General features: G+C 34.2%; 1 long non-coding RNA gene across 1 annotated transcript; it reads right to left on the bottom strand.

The window, feature by feature from the left end:
* Positions 1 to 204: 204 nt before the first annotated feature.
* LOC123650201 lies at positions 205 to 14,557 on the bottom strand. Its single transcript, XR_006739296.1, has 3 exons — positions 14,530 to 14,557; positions 13,296 to 13,367; positions 205 to 235 (listed from the first exon to the last, which is right to left on the bottom strand). It is a non-coding gene; the product is annotated as an uncharacterized LOC123650201 (long non-coding RNA).
* Between the last annotated feature and the right edge of the window lie 4,321 nt (positions 14,558 to 18,878).

The raw sequence follows: 18,878 nt of genomic DNA, 5'->3' as shown, positions 1-18,878 counted from the left end.
CATCGGCAATGCAGGACTATCCTTTCTGCTGTTTCCAGTGCCTTTTTCCTTGATATAATGTTAAAACCAGGAACTGTGATTGCTCTCCTGATTTTTGATTCTACTGAAGGTGCTTACTTATATGGATAGTTGTGGAATCCGGTGCTCCTGTGGAGGGACGATTGCGGGAGGTTTCTAATCAGCCATTTTGCTCCCCATGAAGAAATAATTTCTGAACAGATGCAACTGAATTTTCCTGAAGTGATGAAAGACAAAAATGTTCATATCAAAATTTTAATTTGAGAAGTGTGCAAGATAAACACAAATGCAATCAGAACTAAAACATTAAAGATATTAAAAATAATCCTAAAACCTGAAAGGAAAACAATATCTACAGAAAAATGACACAAACTGTCAGGAAATTTCTCTTTAGCAATAGAAAACCCAGAAGACAATGACATTATAGATTTAAGTTGTTAAAGACAATATCTGTGACCTTGAATTTTATTTCCAGTCAAATTATAAAAGCAAAGGAAAAATAAAGACAATTTCAAACACATAAACACTAAGAGTATTTATACAGATAGCTGAAAAAGTAATTAGATTGTCATCAAGCAGAAAAGGGAACCTAGAAATTGATAAAATGTCAATAAATGTAATTATTTATTGACTGCAAAAACAGTTTACTGTTTAATACATTTTTTGAAATGTAAAATTATAAATCTAACTGAAAGTGACAAGATGGTAGATTGAAATGATTAATGCACAGTTGTAGTGTGTTAAGTTCTGTGTTATGTGGGAGAAGGGGAGAAATGCTGCGTAGTACTAGAATTTGTTAGAAAATAAAACTATATATGTTTTTTAAAATCCAAATTACCTGCAAAAGTAATAATACAATTAGAGCTTCTGAGCCTGTAGAGGAAAATAAAAGTGGCTATTAAAATTTTTATTAATTCATTAAATTAATTGTCTGTCTTCTATTTCTTCCAAAATTTCCATAACTTGGTGATGATTCATACATCTGCATATATATATTAAATGATTTTGACAACTAAACAATACCCGTGAGACTTTTCATTACGTTTGCCTTAGAAAATGGAGCAGATATTTTCAATGTGTTTCTAACAGTGAAACAAAATGATAGGAGAAACTCAATTTTTTGTTTCTTTGTCCATAATTATTATTTGAATGGTAGAAAGAATGCTATACAATTTTTCTGTACTGTAGTCTCTAATTAAAGGGTTTCCTGAAACATGAAAAAATATACATTTATTAAAATAGAACTGAGTTATACCATTCAGACTTGTAAATAATAGTTTCCATTAATAATATATGACAAATGTTTCTACCTGTTATTAAATATTTAAAATGTGAAAAAAAGGATTCAGTCAAAGGGAAACAGGAGAAAAAAATGAGTAAAGAAAAAGGATATGAACAAAAATAAAAAATAAGATGGTAGAAATTAAGTAAATCAATAAATGCAATAAATGTAATAGATTAAGCTTCCCACAAAAGAGTATGATTGACTAATTTGGGCTTAGTAATCAAAATCCAAGATAAAACAACCCTGAGAAATTGAAGATATGGGTATGGAAAAAGATGCCATACAAACATCAACCAAAAGCAAATTGGCAGGGAATTACTAATACCAGGCAAAACAGAATTTAAGAAGAACTCAGTTGGAACAAAGAATAATAAAAATTATTCACAAGGAATTTGTCAGAATCATGACTTTGTGAACAACTAAAAATGTAGTCATCATTGAGATAAAGTAAAAACTGGCAGAATTAAAAGGTAAATTTCACAAATTAGCAATCACAATGGGATATTTTATCTTTTATTTGTAAAAAAGTTTTCATCCTGAAATAACTGCAGTCTTATAAAACAGGTTGCAAAGTTAATACAAAGAATTTCTGTATATCCTTCACCAGATTCTTCAAATGTTAACATCTTACAAAACAACACAACCATGATCAAGATCTAGTCTGTCAAAAACGCCATAAGTAAAGCAGCCAAAAATAATCAAAATACAGAAGTTTTGAATGAAACATAAATACAGAGAGAGAGAAATTAATTTACACCAAAGAAATAGAAAGTATGCTTTCATTTCAAGTATCCAGGAAACATTTACTAAAATGGAGTTTACCCATTGCACACACTCCAATACAAAATTAAATTAAGAATTCAATAATAAATAATAAAGTGATGTTAGAAAGTTAGAAACTTCAGAAGGCACTTCTAAGTTCCTAGTAGAAATTTAAAAAATATTTAGAGTTGAATAATAATAAATGTAGTAATTAATAAAAACACATAGTATCTAACAAATATAATTAGAATAAACTTATAGTCTTAAATGCCTTTATTAAAAAACAGGAATATTTGAAAGTAAATGAATTTAGCTTTCAAATCAAGAAGCTAGAAAAGCTACAAAGAACAACTCTTAATTAGGGAGAAGAAACTTTCAAAATTAAGATGAGAAATTAATGCAAAACAAGTCAAAGGAACAAAAGGTAAACAAACCTAAATATAGTTCTTTAATGAAATAATAAAAATAATAAAAGTCACATTGCCAACAGGAATGATCAAGAAAAATGAAAAAAATATAGTCATGCACCACACAATGACATTTTGGACAAAAATGGACTACTGTAACATCATGGGGCAATGCCATTACTCACGTGTTTGCAGTGATGCTGGTGTAAACAAACCTTCTGTGCTGTTAGTCCTGTAAAGTACAGCACATACAATTATGTGCAATGCATAATACTTGACAATGATAATAAATAACTATTGTAACTGAAACAAATTGGGTTTGTTTGCCACCATGCAACAGAAAGCCAATCACAGAAGCACTGGGTTTCTGCAGCAAGAATAGTTTATTATCAGCTGACCAAAACAAGGAGAGAGGATTCAAACTCAGATCTGTCTCCCCCAGCTGGGAATTAAGGCAGGTTTTTATAGTCAAGGGTAATAAGGGGTGATCTGATTGTATCTTGCCATGGAGTGAGGTCAGGAGACATGCTCTGACTTCACCCTGACAAGGGGTGATGCCAAGCCTCAATCTGATTGGATCCTGGATCCTGCTGTGTGGTGTCCTCTTCTTAATTCAGTCTCCATGGTCCAAGCACTTAGGTTCCACCTGTGATTGCACGTTTGGTTTATCTGGGCATGCACAGGTTACGTGACCTTCAACCTAGGGGTCTATGACAACTGAGAAACAACTCCTTTGTTACATAAAAGTTCCATCAGATTAGTCAGATGTGGTTACAGTATGTTTTACTGGTTTATGTACTTACTATACTATAGTTTTTATCTATATTTTATTTTATTTTCAGTTGGTTCAATCTTATTGATCTTATAAAATAATTTAATCATTTGTATTTCATTTCAGACTTTTAATCTTTATTTTAGAATGTACTCCTTCTACTTATTAAAAACAAAAGTTAACTGTAAAGTCGCCTCGGCAGCTCCTTCAGGAGGTATTCCAGAAGCAGCCACTGTTACTGTAGGAGATGAGAGCTCCATGCATGTGAATGCCCCTGAAGACATTCCGGTGGGACAAGATGTGAAGGTGGAAGACAGTGATATTGATGGTCCTGACCCTGTGTAGGCCTAGGCTAATGTGTGTGTTTGTGTCTTAGTTTTTAACAAAGAAACAAAAGGTAAAAAAAAAAAATTTAATAGATATAAGCTAACAGAATAAAAATATTAAGAAAGAAAATATTTTTGTACAGTTGTACAATGTGTTGTGTTTTAAGCTGAGTATTATTACAAAAGAGTTAAAAAGTTAGCAAAAATTAAACATCTTTAAAGTAAAAAAGCTACAGTAAGCTAAGGTTAATTTATTCTCAAACAATTTTTTTTTAAATAAATTTAGCATAGCCTAAGTGTAGAGTGTTTATAAAGTCTACCACAGTGTATGGTTTTGTTCTAGGCCTTCACATTCACTCAGCACTCACCCACTGACTCACGCAGAGCAACTTCCAGTTCTGTAAGCTCTATTCATACCTGTATACGTGTCCTATACAGGTATATCATTTATCATCTCTTTTTATTTTTCATGCCATGTTTTTGTACCTTTTCTATGTTTAGGCATGTTTAGACACACAAATACTTACCACTGTGTTACAATTGCCTATGGTACTCAGTACAGTATCATGCCATAAGGGTTTGTAGTCTAGAAGCAATAGGCTATACCACATAGCCTAGGTGTGCAGTAGGCTGTACCATCTAGGTTTGTGTAAATACACTCTATGATCACACAACAACACATTTCTCAGAACGTATCCCCATTGTTAAACAACACACAGCTATATTATGAACTAAACTTACATAATCACAGACATTATGTCAATTTTTAAGATCATAAGGGAACACTGTAAAGAAAGTTAAAAAAATTGAAAACCTGGATGAAATATACTTATAAAGATATATAATTTTTTCAAATTAAGAAAAGAAAGCTGTAATAAACTAGAAGCTATTAAATAAATTTAATGTATAATCAACATTATTGTCCCTCATTCCCATTTTCTCTACTTGCAACAAAACAGAAAAAACACCTCAGAATCTAGCTATTCTCAAAGTGCATTTTTTCAACCTTGAAAAACCCAACAAATACAAAATATTTAACAGAATAGAAAAAGAGTGGAAACCACCAACTCATTTTATGAGGCAAGTAATAACCTTGAAATCAAAATCAGATGAGAAGAGAAAAATTATGAATACAGTTATAAAATTCCTAAACAAAATACTGGAAAAGGAAATTAAATAACATAATATACATGTCAAAATCAAATAATGTCTAGTCTAATAAATCAAGAACAGTTCAATTTTAAAAGAATCCAATAGAAAAATGAGAAAATAACATGAGCAAGGAATTCACAGAAGAGAAAATCTATAAACATATTAATAGATATTAAAACTCACTAGTATTCATGGAAAAATACACAATACTAAAACATAAGTGAGGAATATTTTTGTACACATAGAGTTGGCAAAATTTAAGAAGTCTGACAATATCAAATATTGACAAAAATAGGGAGAAATTTGCAAAATTTAGGCTTTCCAGCACTGGTAGGAAAATTGCAAATTGCTACAACTAGAAACACTTTGTTTAGCAATTGGGCAATACCCAATACAATTGAAGAAGTGTACACCTAATGATGCCACACCTCCTCCTTTGGGCATATTATCCAGAGAAAAATCTTGTAAAAATGCGCAAAATGATCTGTAGGACATGTGAATTGTAGCACTGCTTATAACATCAATAAAAGTGGAAATAACCTAAAAAATTTTCAAAAAAGAGAACAGGTAAATAAATTGTAGTTATTGTTAATATGAAACAATGGAATAAATGGAAGTTTAAATAAGTGAACTGGAGCTAAGTATATCAATATGAGGAAGTGTCAAAACTTAAATATAAGCAAAAATGGGATAGATTGATGTAATACTATATTACACATATATATAAATTTGAAAGCACAAAAACCAATATCATGTATTGTTTATGTATCCATATACATATGTAGTAATAGTCCACAAATAGTCATAGAAAAGCTCATAATTTTCAATTCAGTTGAATTGCTGATAATGGCAGACAATTTGGATCAATATACCACATAGAGAAAATCTATGTGTACACATGTATGTATATATGTATGTGTGTATGTGTTCTGGATGAGACAGTTGAAAACCTGTAGGTCAAAGGAAAAATCAAAAGGAAAAGTAGACTGTATTAATATACTTTGAATTAATGATAATAATGAAAAAACTACATGTCAAAATTTGTTCACTGCAGCTGAAGTCATGATAGAGGGACATTTTTAGCATTAAATATGTTTATCAGAGAAAAGAAAAGCTGATCATACATGAGCTAGGCACTCATCTCAAGAAATTAGAGAAAAACAACCAATCAAATCCATAGAAAGCACAAGTAAAGAAATAATAAAGATAGAAGAAGAAACTTTAATGAGACTAGGAAAAAGAAAAACACCTTTCAACTCATTATCTGAGGCCAGAATTACTGTATTTTTTAAAAACTGCCTAAGACATCAAAAAAGAAAAATTATAGGACAATTTAACTATGAAGATAGATGCAAAAATACTGAGCAAAATATCAGCAATTGAAATCTAGCAACCTGTACGAGGGGTAACACATCACAGAAACTGAGTTATTCCAGGAATGCAAGGTTATTTAACCCGAAAACATTAAGAATAAATATACCACATGTATATAATAAAGATGATCTATGATCTTCTCAACTGATGCGGGAAATATATTTGATAACATTTATTTTCTGTGATAGGCTGAATAATGTCTCCAATGAATGATATATATGATTTAATTTCCAGAACCAATGCATATGATTCCTTACATGGTAAAGGAACTTTGTAGATGTGATTAATTCAAGGATCTTGAGGTGGCGATGTTACATCTGATTTTCTTGATTAGGGTCATATAATCACAAGGGTCCTTATAAGAAGGAGGCAGGAGGGGCAGTGTCAGAGAAGATGTCACTACAAAAGCAGAGGTTGTCGGGACTGGTGCCTCTTGCCTGTAATCCTAGCACTTTGGGAGGCTGAGGCAGGAGGATTGCTTGATCCTGGGAGTTTGAGGCCGGACTGGGCAGCATAGCCCTATCTCTACAAAAAAATTTAAAAATTAGCCAGGCACAGTGGTGTGAGCCTGTAGTCCCAGCCACTCAGGAGGCTGAGGCAGGAGGATCAGTAGAACCCAAGAGTCTGCGGCTGCAGTGAGCTATGATGACATCACTGCACTCCAGCCTGGCTGACAGAGCAAGACCCTGTCACCAAAAAAAAAAAAAAAAAAAGAAAGAAAGAAAAGAAAAGAAAAGAAAAGAAAAGAAAAGAAAAGAAAAGAAAAGAAAAGAAAAGAAAAGAAAAGAAAAAGCAGAGGTTGGAGTGATGCCAGATGTGAGCCAAGGAATGTGGAGAGCCTCTAGAACCTGGAAAAGGCAATGAAACATATTCTCCTCCATAGAACCTCCCTGCTAACCCATTTTGGACTTCTGTCCTCCAGAGTTATAAGATAATAAGCCTGTACTATTTTAAGCCACTAACGGTGACAATTTGTTACAGTAGCAATAGGACGCTAATAATATTTTATCATTTATGATAAAAATCTTAGCAATTAGGAAAAGAGGGGAACAATGTTAACCTTAAAAGGCATCTATAAAAATATATAGTGCAAACACCATCCTTAACGGTGAAATGTTGAAAGCTTTTCCACTGAAGTCAGATATGAAACAAAGGTGCACAATATCATTTTTTCTATTTAACATTGTATTGGAAATTCTATGAAAGGCGACAATGCAGAAAAATAAATGATAATATGATTGGAAAGAAAGAAAACCACCATGATTTGCAGATGGCATGATTATGAATTAAAATGTAGAAGAATATGTAATAAATGTTAGAATGAAAAAAATGAATCAAGCAAATTAAAAGGAAACAGGGCTCCTGTTGTAGCTAATTCCAAAGCCATTACAGTAGAAGAAAAGATGAGCTTGGAACATTTTGTTATTTCAAGAAGTAAAGAAGTGCTCAAAAGATGAAGAAAACATGTCAACATTATGCAAAGCCAACTTGAAGAGGCTCCCTACTGGCTATGCTAGGGGAAAATTTAGCTTCAAAATGAATAATAACAGGCCGGGCGCGGTGGCTCACGCCTGTAATCCTAGCTCTGGGAGGCCGAGGCGGGTGGATCGCTCGAGGTCAGGAGTTCGAGACCAGCCTGAGCAAGAGTGAGACCCCGTCTCTACTAAAAAATAGAAAGAAATTATCTGGCCAACTAAAAATATATATACAAAAAAAATTAGCCGGGCATGGTGGCTCATGCCTGTAGTCCCAGCTACTAGGGAGGCTGAGGCAGTAGGATCGCTTAAGCCCAGGAGTCTGAGGTTGCTGTGAGCTAGGCTGATGCCACGGCACTCACTCTAGCCCGGGCAACAAAGTGACACTCTGTCTCAAAAAAAAAAAAAAAAAAAAAAAAAACAAAATGAATAATAACAGTCAGTACCATTATGTAAAATAATCCATAAGTCCATACTGATGGCAAGTAAATAAACAAATAAAGTAGAAGAGAAAGTTCTTCTTTGTAGTACAATAATTGTAATAATTCAGATAAGAATCCATAAATGAATGTTTAAACTATTTGGTAAATGTTTGAAGAGGAACAGGATATTCACTTAGTCTTCAAATATCACTCCATGGTTTACTTGTTAATTAAAGATAGAAATGAATAGTACAGAGAAATAAATGAAAACTGTAAAGTGGAAAAATCTGGTGGGTGCCGTCTTAATGAAGTGATCAAGTTAACACCACTAAACGGGGGAAAACTTACATTATGTGCCTTCTGATGTATGCACTAGGGAGGAGAGATTGGATACATAGATAGGTAGATAGGTAGATAGATAGATATACAAGGGCTACCTGGAAAGTATCCAGCCATTGTTAATATAATGCGAATAGTTTGCGCAACATTGTTACAACCCGGTGGCCAAGGAGAGTGGACTAGGATGCGCACGCGTGAACAGTGACGCCTTCACTGTACTAGTCAGTCGTGCTAGACATTGTTGAGTGACCATGTACTGTGTGGTCCTCACATTCAAAATGATTGCGTGAGTAGAGCAACTACTCTGCATGGAATTTTTTTTTTAATTTCAGAATTTTACGGGGGTACACATATTTCAGTTACATAATTTGTTTTTGTACAGTTTGAGTCAAAGTTATAAGTGTGCACTTCACCCAGTTAGTCTGCATTGTACCCGTTAGGTGTGAACCCATCCCCTTCTCCCCCCTCCCACCTACTTGATATCCCTTGAGTTTTACTTCTATATGGGCACATGAGTGTTGATTGATTAGTTCTAATTTACTACTGAGTACATGTGGCATTTGTTTTGCCATTCTTGTGATATCTGAATAAAATTTTGTGTTAAGCTTGATCATTCCTCTGCAGAAACTATTCGGATGATTCAGAAAGTTTTCGTGGATGATGTAATGAGTGCAATGCAAATAAAATTGTGGCACAAACGTTTCAAAGATGGTTGAGAAACTGTTGAAGGTGATCCACGTTCTGGAAGGCCTGCAACAAGCAGAACACCTGAGAATGTTGAATGTATATGGATTAGGGTAAAAGATGCTGGGAGAACTGTGTCGGGTCCCAAGGTGCACACTTCGAAGGAGAATGAGGTGTCATCGTCCTATGTACAATGTTTCTTGTATCTTCTTCAATAAATGTCTCTATTTTTCATATCACATGGCTGGATACTTTCCAGACAGCCCTTGTAGGGATGCAAAGACTATACACACACAATTTTTTGTGTGTGGGGGGCGGGGGGAAGGGAGGGAGGGAGGGAGGGAGAGAAATACTAATAACTGGTAAACTGGGTGAAGAGTAAATGGGAATTATTTGTACTAATTTAATGAAGTACGTGAAAGATCTGCACATGGAAAATTTAGAAAAATTGAAGAAAATTTAGTTAAATGGAAAAATATATACCATGCTCATAAATTAGAATATTCATTATTGTAAAAATTTAAATTATCCTCAAGTATATATATTGGTTCTAAACAACAAAATTCCAGTTGCTTTTTGGTAGAAATTGACAGGGATACTCTAAAATACTTACAGAAATGCAAGTGCCAAGAATAGCCAAAATACTCATGAAGAGTAAGTTATCTCAACTTTCTGTCTTGAACAAGAAGAAAAAATGTGAGGGAAATTACCCCATCAGGGATCAAGGCATATTATAAAGCTGCAGTAGTTAATTAAATAGTATGGCATTAACACAAAGATGGGCAAATGGGCAAGTGGCTCAAATTAAAAAAAAAAAGCAAACCCTCTCATCTTTGATTTAAGATAAACAGGCACTGAAGAGTACTGGGTAAAAATGGCTTTTTCAATAAATGTTGCTGAGTCAATTGAATGTCTATATGGAAGAAAAAAAACAAAACCATCCTGACTGCACACCATACACAAAAATCAATTCCAAGTAGACTGAAGATCTTAATATGAAAGGTAAACCAATAAAAGTTCTAGAAAAAAACATGGGAGAATGACCTTGAGGTGGGGAAATATTAATATTTCTTAAGACAAAGGAGAGTCATATCCATAAAGAAAAATATTATAAATTGTGCACATTTAAATTAACAACTTCTACTTATTTTAAATAGAAATTATATGAGTGAAAAGGCAAGTGGGGAAACATATTTCTAACATACATAATTTGACAAAAGGCTCACATACATAATATGTAAAGAATTCCTACAAATCAATGAGAAAAAAAAGAAAACTCAAAAGAATACTGGGCAAGACACTTGAATAATATCATCAGCTGAATGGGTCAATAAATGTACAAGTTAGTGTTCAACTTCATCAATCATCAGGGAAATGCAAATAAAAATCATAATAACACTTCATAATCATCAAAGTGACTATAATTAAAAGACTGACAATGTCAATGCTTATATACTGCTGGTAGGAGTATAATTGTTAAAATCACTGTGAAAGTTGTTTGGCATTATCCACTAATTCCCTAATTTCCTTCTTTGATATGCATCTACCAAAATCTATGCAGAAGAACACTCAGAGCAGCATTTTAATATTCGGAAGCTGGGCACAATGCAAAATGCCATTAGCAGTATAGTGGTTAAATAAATTGTGATATATTGATTCAATTCAATACTGTACATAATGAAAATGAACAACTGCAGCTACATGGAACAACAAAATGAATCTCATAAACATCATTTTAAGCAAAAGAAATCCGATACAGGGAGACATACAGTTTAATTCCAAATATATCAAGTTTAAAAACAAGCATAAATAATCTATGGTGGCAGAAGACAGAATATTAGTTACTTTTGAGAGAATGGTGGGGGATAGTGGTTGTTAGGAAGCACAAGTCCTTGAGTGCTAATAATATTCACTTTCTAACCTGGATAGTGTTTACATGAGCCTCTTCACTTTGTGGAATTTAATTGAACTGTATGTTTAACATTTATGCACTTCTCTACACAGATGTTAATAATTCAACTAACATAAATTTTTAGAAATTCATGCAAATAATAAATGTCAAAATCATAACAGTGGTTACCTGTGGTAACTGAGATTTGGGAGGGGGTCTATGGTAGGGGAAGGATTCAACTCTATCTGTAAAGTATTATCTCATTTTAAAAGACTATCATACAAATATAGAAAAATATTAAGATGTAATTGTTATATTACTATTAATCTGTATACATTTCTGTCAATTCAAAATCCTTCCTACACAAACACAAACAAATCAATGAGATTATCCTGAGTAGTATGTTTATCAGTACAAGAGACACTTCCAGGATCATGCTATCATGGTCTCCAAATTGTTCTCAGAGACTCAAATTGTAGCATCTGAAAATGTAATTAAAGATTGTGTTCACTGCATTTCACAGAATGTACTTCATTAATCTTTGAGAAAAATTCCCTCTGGCCGGAGTACTTGGGATAATTGGACTTCCTTTCCCTTACAGAAAATAATAGGTGTTTTGAATTATCATATAACTCATCCTATTTTTACCTTTGTATCATTTATTAGAAATCTCAGAGCCAAATTTGTGGCCCTTCCATATAGTAATACATTTTGAGTACTAATGTAATTCTTAGCTTAATTTTACTTAACATTGCTTATTGTTTGCCTCTACCCACTTGTTTTTAATTTCATATAATTTTGAATCTACTTATTAAAGCCTTCCTGGAATATGACTGGTTAAAATTATTCAGTACATGATAATTTGACTCAATGATTTTTGTTTAAGATATTCTTTCAACCATACATGATGTAGAACTAGTTGAAGGGCAAATGGTCATGAGTTCCTTTTCCAGCCACAAATGATTGCTATTCTGTTCTTTGCAGGAAATGTGAAATTTTGGTGACTCCTACCAGGATGAGAAGCTTTATGAACTCTTCATTGAACTCATAAACTCTTCAGCATGGAGAAATTTTGTACAACTACATAGAGTTGCTATGGAAAGCCAAACTGGCTATCTGACTCTCTTTTCTGAGTATCTTGTATGTGCTTTGATGTATTTTTGCAGTTTTATTACATTTGAGTTATTATGTTTTATTTTATTTTATTATTTTATTGCATTGACTTATTGCAATTAAGTTATAACTGGTAGACCCCACGGTTTCTCCTATTCCTCCTTTATATCTTTCATCTATTCACACACAGACACACGCACATAAATATATCTTTCAAATTACTATGGGTGATTTGTAAACTACTGCTCATCCCATTTTCTATTTCAGTCTCGTTAAAATTTCCAAAGTCTACTCTGGAATTAAAGCTTTCTCAAAGATCAATGCAGACTTCACTTACCATTGGGTTTTGTTGATCCACCCCTCAAGGTGCTAATTTAAATTTCTCCCCACTAAGTAATATGGTAAGTCACTACTCTGTGTCAATATTTGCTTTAAGTTCTTTTCCACTTGATGGAGTTCATGAGGTGTGTAAAGCATTTTCTTGGCTCTTCAAGAGTGGGTTATATATGTATGTAAAAGTAAAAAGGAAATGAGTGTAAACTTTTCCAAAAGGTCTTTCTGAAATGAATGACCATTTTAGTATTTTCTGAGATAAAATTAACTCAGTCATTTGAAAGAAATACAACACTCATATTTAATGCAAAGTATTGAGATGAGAGAATGAAATATATCTGTATTTATAATTCATCTTAACATTTTATATTCAATTCTCACTTTGCCAAAATGCATCTATCATTGTATTTTAGAAAAAATAGAGAAATTCTTAATACTTCATGAATAAAAGTCATGGGAGGGGGATTTTCTATATCAGTAGTTTTATTTCAACATAAGTTATATCTTCAATTTGATGCAGGCAAAAATCTGAAAGGAAAAGTTTATATGTTGCAACATGTCCTCTTAATATATAAAATATAAAGAAGTAACTCCCAAGACTTAGAAACATAGCTACAATAACAACCTCCCACCTCTGAGCCCATCAAATTTAGGTCCTGACTATAGATGAGAGGAGTTGATCAGTGAAAGAATAACATTTCTGAGAGTTCATTTTACCCTTGAGTCACTTTTGCATGAAATGATAGCATCCCTCTTGGGAACTGGCCTCAATGCATCTTTCTGTAAATTATTTACCATATATCACTCTTGATTCAGTAGACTATAAAATGTAGGTGTTTTTTATTGGCAAGAACTTAGGACATTTTTACAATGAAAAATAATGCTCTCCAGCAGGAAAACTTAAAAGAATTAAGAATTATGAGACTATAGGAAGAAACTGACCACTTCTTCTGTTGAAAAACCTTTTCCCTTATCTTCTCTTCCAGATCTGTCATGTGCAACCTTCCAAATCTTCTGCTGAAGAAAAGAAGACTGAAGTTGTAAAAATAATTTCAACTCAAACTTATTTTATTCAACTCACATAATTTAATTCAACAATATCTCTAGGTTTCTTTTTCCTTAAACCGTTTTTCCCCTAATTGCCTGATTTTCTAGTAGGAATTGGAACCTTCGATTTGAGTCCTCTCAGCAGAGACTGATTTCATCATGTCATAATATTGGAGACTAGAGAACTGGATTGCATATTAAGCTTATTCTATTTTAAAGCTTCTTGAATTTGGTTCCTACTGGATATTAGATTCTTTAGTAGCTAAGAAATCATGACTATAATACAGAATGCTTTGATGTAATCAAGGAGGATTTGTGCCTTCATCATTAACCATTATGAATTATTTCTTTCTGAAATAAAATTATATAACTATAGCATAATTCTGTTTTGGAATTTTATTACTCTGTTTAGTTTACAGGGTTCAAAATGAAAAGTGGGCTCACCCTTTAAAGAAACTGTGGCATAAATCCAGAATCACATACACACACAAAATCCAACTAGAGGTTCAACAAAGAGCCATTTAGTGCAAATGATCTCTTAATAAGGTAAAAACACAAATTCAGTTTGGAAGTAAAAAACTGTAGTGCTGTTCCCAGAGGAAAATCTTCACTATTGGAAAAAGATCATCATAGAAGAGTCATAACTGCGACCAAAGTGGGTTGCCTGATTTTATTTTCCTTCCCTCCACCCCCTGCCTCTTGCTGTGAAGGGAAAAAGAGCAAGTAGAAACCAAATAAGAAATGAATAAGGCTAAAGTTGAGAGAGAAATGAAGAAAGCTATATAATCCCTAGAGCCAGACGATGAGACAGAAACTTCAGACAAGTATAGTTACTAAATATTTTCATTCTAGCAAGCTAATTTCTGGCAGAATGACCTGTAACTGTGGATAAAATGTGTGGCTATAAAGAAAAGAACACTACATTTTTTTCATTCATAAGTAAAAATCAAGGCTGAATTTAGTAAAAGTCACCACTAATGGAAATATCTTCGGCAAATGCAATTGTCTTATTAGACAAGAGAACTCAAGATCAGAGAAACTGAGTGAAGTGTTAAAGTTTACACATCTTAACAATGATGGGGCTAGGAATAGAATTAACATCTGAAATTTCCACTGTCACCCACAGTACCTAAAAGGTTGCATGTCTTTAAACTTTTATTAATTTGCATTCATTCCACAGTTACGTATTAAGCATCTTCTATGTGCCAGGAGGCACGTCAGTCCTGCAGATGCAAGATACAGAAGTATTATATAAAATATACAGTCTTTCCCCTCATGGAGTTTATAGTTTTTGAGGAAAATCAACACAAAACCATTATTCACAAAATGAATTACAGCTGTAATGAATGCTACAAAGAAGTATAGGATGATATAAAAGCTTTTGAAAGTATTTATCTAGTCTTCAAGCTTTATTTCTCTGCTGAAATTTCTCTCACTAAGGTAATTAAAACACAACTCTCTCCTCATTTTACTTGAACTCTACTGAACCTGTGGCAGTGCTATCAGTTCTTTCCTTTTTGTAGCTTCCTGCACTCTTGACACCACCCTTTTTTGATGGCGTCTCAACTACCTTCCTCTCAAGGTAGTACAAGGGGTTTTGGGATGCAGGCCAGGTTAGACAGTGATTGCAGCATGGGCTTGTGGCTAAAAACCCTGGACAAGGCAGGAGCTAAAGCACAGCTTCAAGGGCTGAAACTTCAATGGAGACAAATGGATGGTTGCAGCAAAAATTTACCTACAGCACAATGAAAGTGTTGTCATGCACAAAGCCATGGGAAGAATAAACAACTTGGAGAACATGAGTTTGGGACATGTGGACCCAGTTGAAATTTTCTCAGAGATCTTTATTTTTCCAGATGTTTAAAACTGCATGTAATTTTTTTTAAAGTGTAAGAATTCCCAAAACAAAGTGAATGTAAATTAACCAATGAATTAAGGAATGTGATTTGTATTATATATACTGACATTAAATACGAAAAGAGGATAACTTAATATTTAAAATATTCAATGTGTATATTTCATTTCTCCCTAAAACATATGGCCCTGCAGCCCTTCTGCCATTATGGCTCCAAGAAAGAAGGACAATGTTTCTGCTCTGTGAAAGACACTGTCAAGAGAACTAAAAGACAAGCCATAGACTGGGAGAAAATATTTGCAAAGTACATACCTGATAAAGAACTCTTATCCAAAATATGCAAAGAGCTCTTAAAACTCAACAATTAGAAAACAAAAAACTCAATTAAAAATGTGTCAAAGACCTCAACAGACGCCTCACTAAAGAAGATACACAGGTGGCAAAAAGGCATATGAAAAGATGCTCCACAACATACGTCATCAGGGAAATGCAAATAAAAGCAACAATGAGATAACACTATACACCTTTTAGAATGGCTAAAATCCAGAACACTGACAACACCAAATGCTGGAGAAGATGTGTAGCAATAAGAACAAGAACTCTCTTTCATTGCTGGTGGGAATGTAAAGTGGTATAGCCAGTTTGGAAGACAGTTCGGTGGTTTGTTACAGAACTGAACATAGTCTAACCATATGATCGAGCAATTAGACTCCTTGGTATTTACTCAAAGGAATCAAAAACTTATGTCCACACAAAAATCTGTACGTGGATAGTTATAGCAGCTTTATTCATAATTGTCAAAACCTGGAAGCATCCAAGATGTCCTTCAGTAAGGTGTGTGTGTAAATAAACTGTGGCACATCCATACAACAGAAAATTATTTAGCACTAAAAAGAATTGAGCTATCAAGCTGTGAAAAAGACATGGAGGAAACTGAAATGCTTATTACCAAGTGAAAGATGCTGATCTGAAAAAGCTACATACTGCATGATTCCAACTATATGACATTCTGGAAAAGGCAAATTTATGGAAATAGGGAAAATCAGTGGTTTCCCAGGGTTGGGGGAAGAAGGAATGAATAGGCAATTACAGAGGATTTTCAGGGCAGTGAAGATATTCTGTATGATACTGTAATGGTGGATAATACTATTTTACTTGTGTTCTAAACCATAGAACGTACAACACCAAGAATGAGCCCTAAGGTAAACTATGGACTTTGGGTGGTAATGATGTGTCAATGTAGATTTGTCAATTGTAGTGAATGTACCACTCTGCGGGGGTATGTTGGTGATGGTGGAGGCTGTGTGTGTATGTGTGTGTGTATGTGTGTGTGTGTGTGTGTGTATGTGTGTGTGTGTGTGTGTGTGTGTGTAGAGGGAAAGATACATGGGAGATCTGCCTTCCTCTCAATTTTGCTGTGAACCTAAAACTTCTCTAAAAACATTACGCCAGAAGTTAGCTTGCTAGAATGAAAATATTTAGTAACTATACTTGTCTTGAGTTTTTGTTTCATCATCTGGCTCTAAGGATTATATAGCTTTCTTCATTTCTCTCTCAACTTTAGCCTTATTAATTTCTTATAAGAAAAAAAAAAGAAAGAAGGGAAAACAATACCTCATGAAAGAATAAGATGTAATGTAATGGAAGTCCTTGCCAGTCAGGAAGTAGAAGCGCTTCCAGTTATGGAGGGGAAAAAAGGGATGGAGCAGAAAGGATACCACATCAGAGGGAAATGTCCTGTCCTCTTCAGAGGTGAAACATCCTACCAAGTGAGAAGAATGGAAACACCCAGATAAGTTACGTGCATATTTGTGTGTGGGGGGGGGGGTCGGGGGTGATGGCGAAAGCATAATAAGATAAGAAAAAATACCTGTGGAATCCTCAGAGAGGTGGAGGGAGAGCCTAAGAACATCAAGGTTGATGTTTCACTTTCCCAGCACATTCAGTAAGGCTCAGGAGCAGCAAAGTGGCATTGAAGGAAGGAGGTGAGGGATGAGCCTCAAACAGTCCTGCTGGTTTTATGTATCTACATGTGGTTCACACGATAGTTGGGGATTTCTGAGCACCTCTCTCCATCCAGAAGGCTGAGTTTCAAGCTTGCAGGCCTGGCAAGGATCTTCTGTAATGAGAAGCCAAGTGTCCCCAGAGTGAAAACTGTGGGTTAGACATCATCAAGTAGAAGTGAGATGAAGGAAGCAGCTGAAAATGAGAGGATCTGCATGCCAGCAAAATTAGAAGTAGGTAAATAAAGAATTTTCACCTGATTCAGCAATTCTACTCCTAGGAATAGACCCAAAAGAATTGAAAGCAAGTCTTCATATAGAAACTTGTACACAATTATTCATAGCAGCTTTACTCATGATAGCCAAAGGGTAGAAACAAGCCAAATTTCCATCAAGAGAGGAATGGATAAACCAAAAAAAATGTGATATATCCAGACAAGGGAATATTATTGAGTTATAAAAAAGAATGAAGTAGTGATGCATGCCACAACATGGCTGAACCATGAAAACATTATGCTAAGTGAAATAAGCTAGACACATAAGGCCAAATGTAATATGATTGTATTTACATGAAATATCCAGAATAGGAAAATTCACAAAGACAGAAAATACACTGGTGGTTGCTAGGAGCTGTGGAGAGGAAGGAATGGGAATGACTGCTTATTGAGTACACGGTTTCCATTTGGAGTGATGAAAAGGTTCTGGAATTAGACAGTGGTAATGATTGCACAACACTGCCAATGTACTTAATACCACTTAATTATACACTTTAACATTGTTAAAATGGTAAATTGTATTATATGCATATTTTATGATAATAATAATAATAGAAGTAGAGTCTTGTTAGCAGGAAGTGTTGTCTAACTATTCAGTGGAATACTCAACAAGCTTTGGTACAAGCCTAAGGAACAGTAAGTGAATTTCACTAAGTGAGCACTTTGTTGATGAGCATTAGAGTGGGACACCCACAGTTGGTCAATGAGGATCCAAAAATGAGTGTGAAGACCCTGGGCCCCAACTGCCCCATCACCAGTATAGAAAATAGCTCTTGAAACCAGAAGCTGCCTTGGCAGGGGTTGGGGTGGGAGAGGAAAGAAGCAGATCCAATACGGATGGAACTTCGAATTGCCTTAATAATTTCTAAAACAGACTGTTCAAGCCAAAAGATATGATTTTGAACCGGAAGGGCCGAAGATACTGTAATTGGCAAGTTTTGAAGTATTTTGTTTCTCTGCAGCAGGAATGGGTGTCTCAGAGTGAGATGAAAACTGTTATAGGAAAAGACCCCTTTTTGTGTATATCGCAGTATAGTATATACACTTTAGGTTTTAATGAAATGGATATCAGGACTAACCAATGTACAATGTAGTTGCGTTTATGACCCATCTCTTTTGTTTGAGTGATGTTGTGCATTATCTTAACAGCGATGAGGAGAGTGACAGAAATGTTAAGAAGTGCTGTATTGGTGATAGGGCTTGTGGTGATAGAATATGTTACTCTTGAGTAAAAGCCAATATGAAGTCAACCCCTTCCATGATGTTTAGGTATTACAGAATACATTTACAATAATGAAAATCTGAATTACTGAGAAATTCCTTCAGGGTGAAAGCTTATGTTATA

Source organism: Lemur catta, chromosome 14, assembly GCF_020740605.2.
Source record: "Lemur catta isolate mLemCat1 chromosome 14, mLemCat1.pri, whole genome shotgun sequence".
In the NCBI taxonomy this organism is placed as follows: Eukaryota; Metazoa; Chordata; class Mammalia; order Primates; family Lemuridae; genus Lemur; species Lemur catta.
The sequence above is the reverse complement of the archived record's forward strand: the minus strand, read 5'-3'. Positions and strand labels throughout refer to the sequence as shown.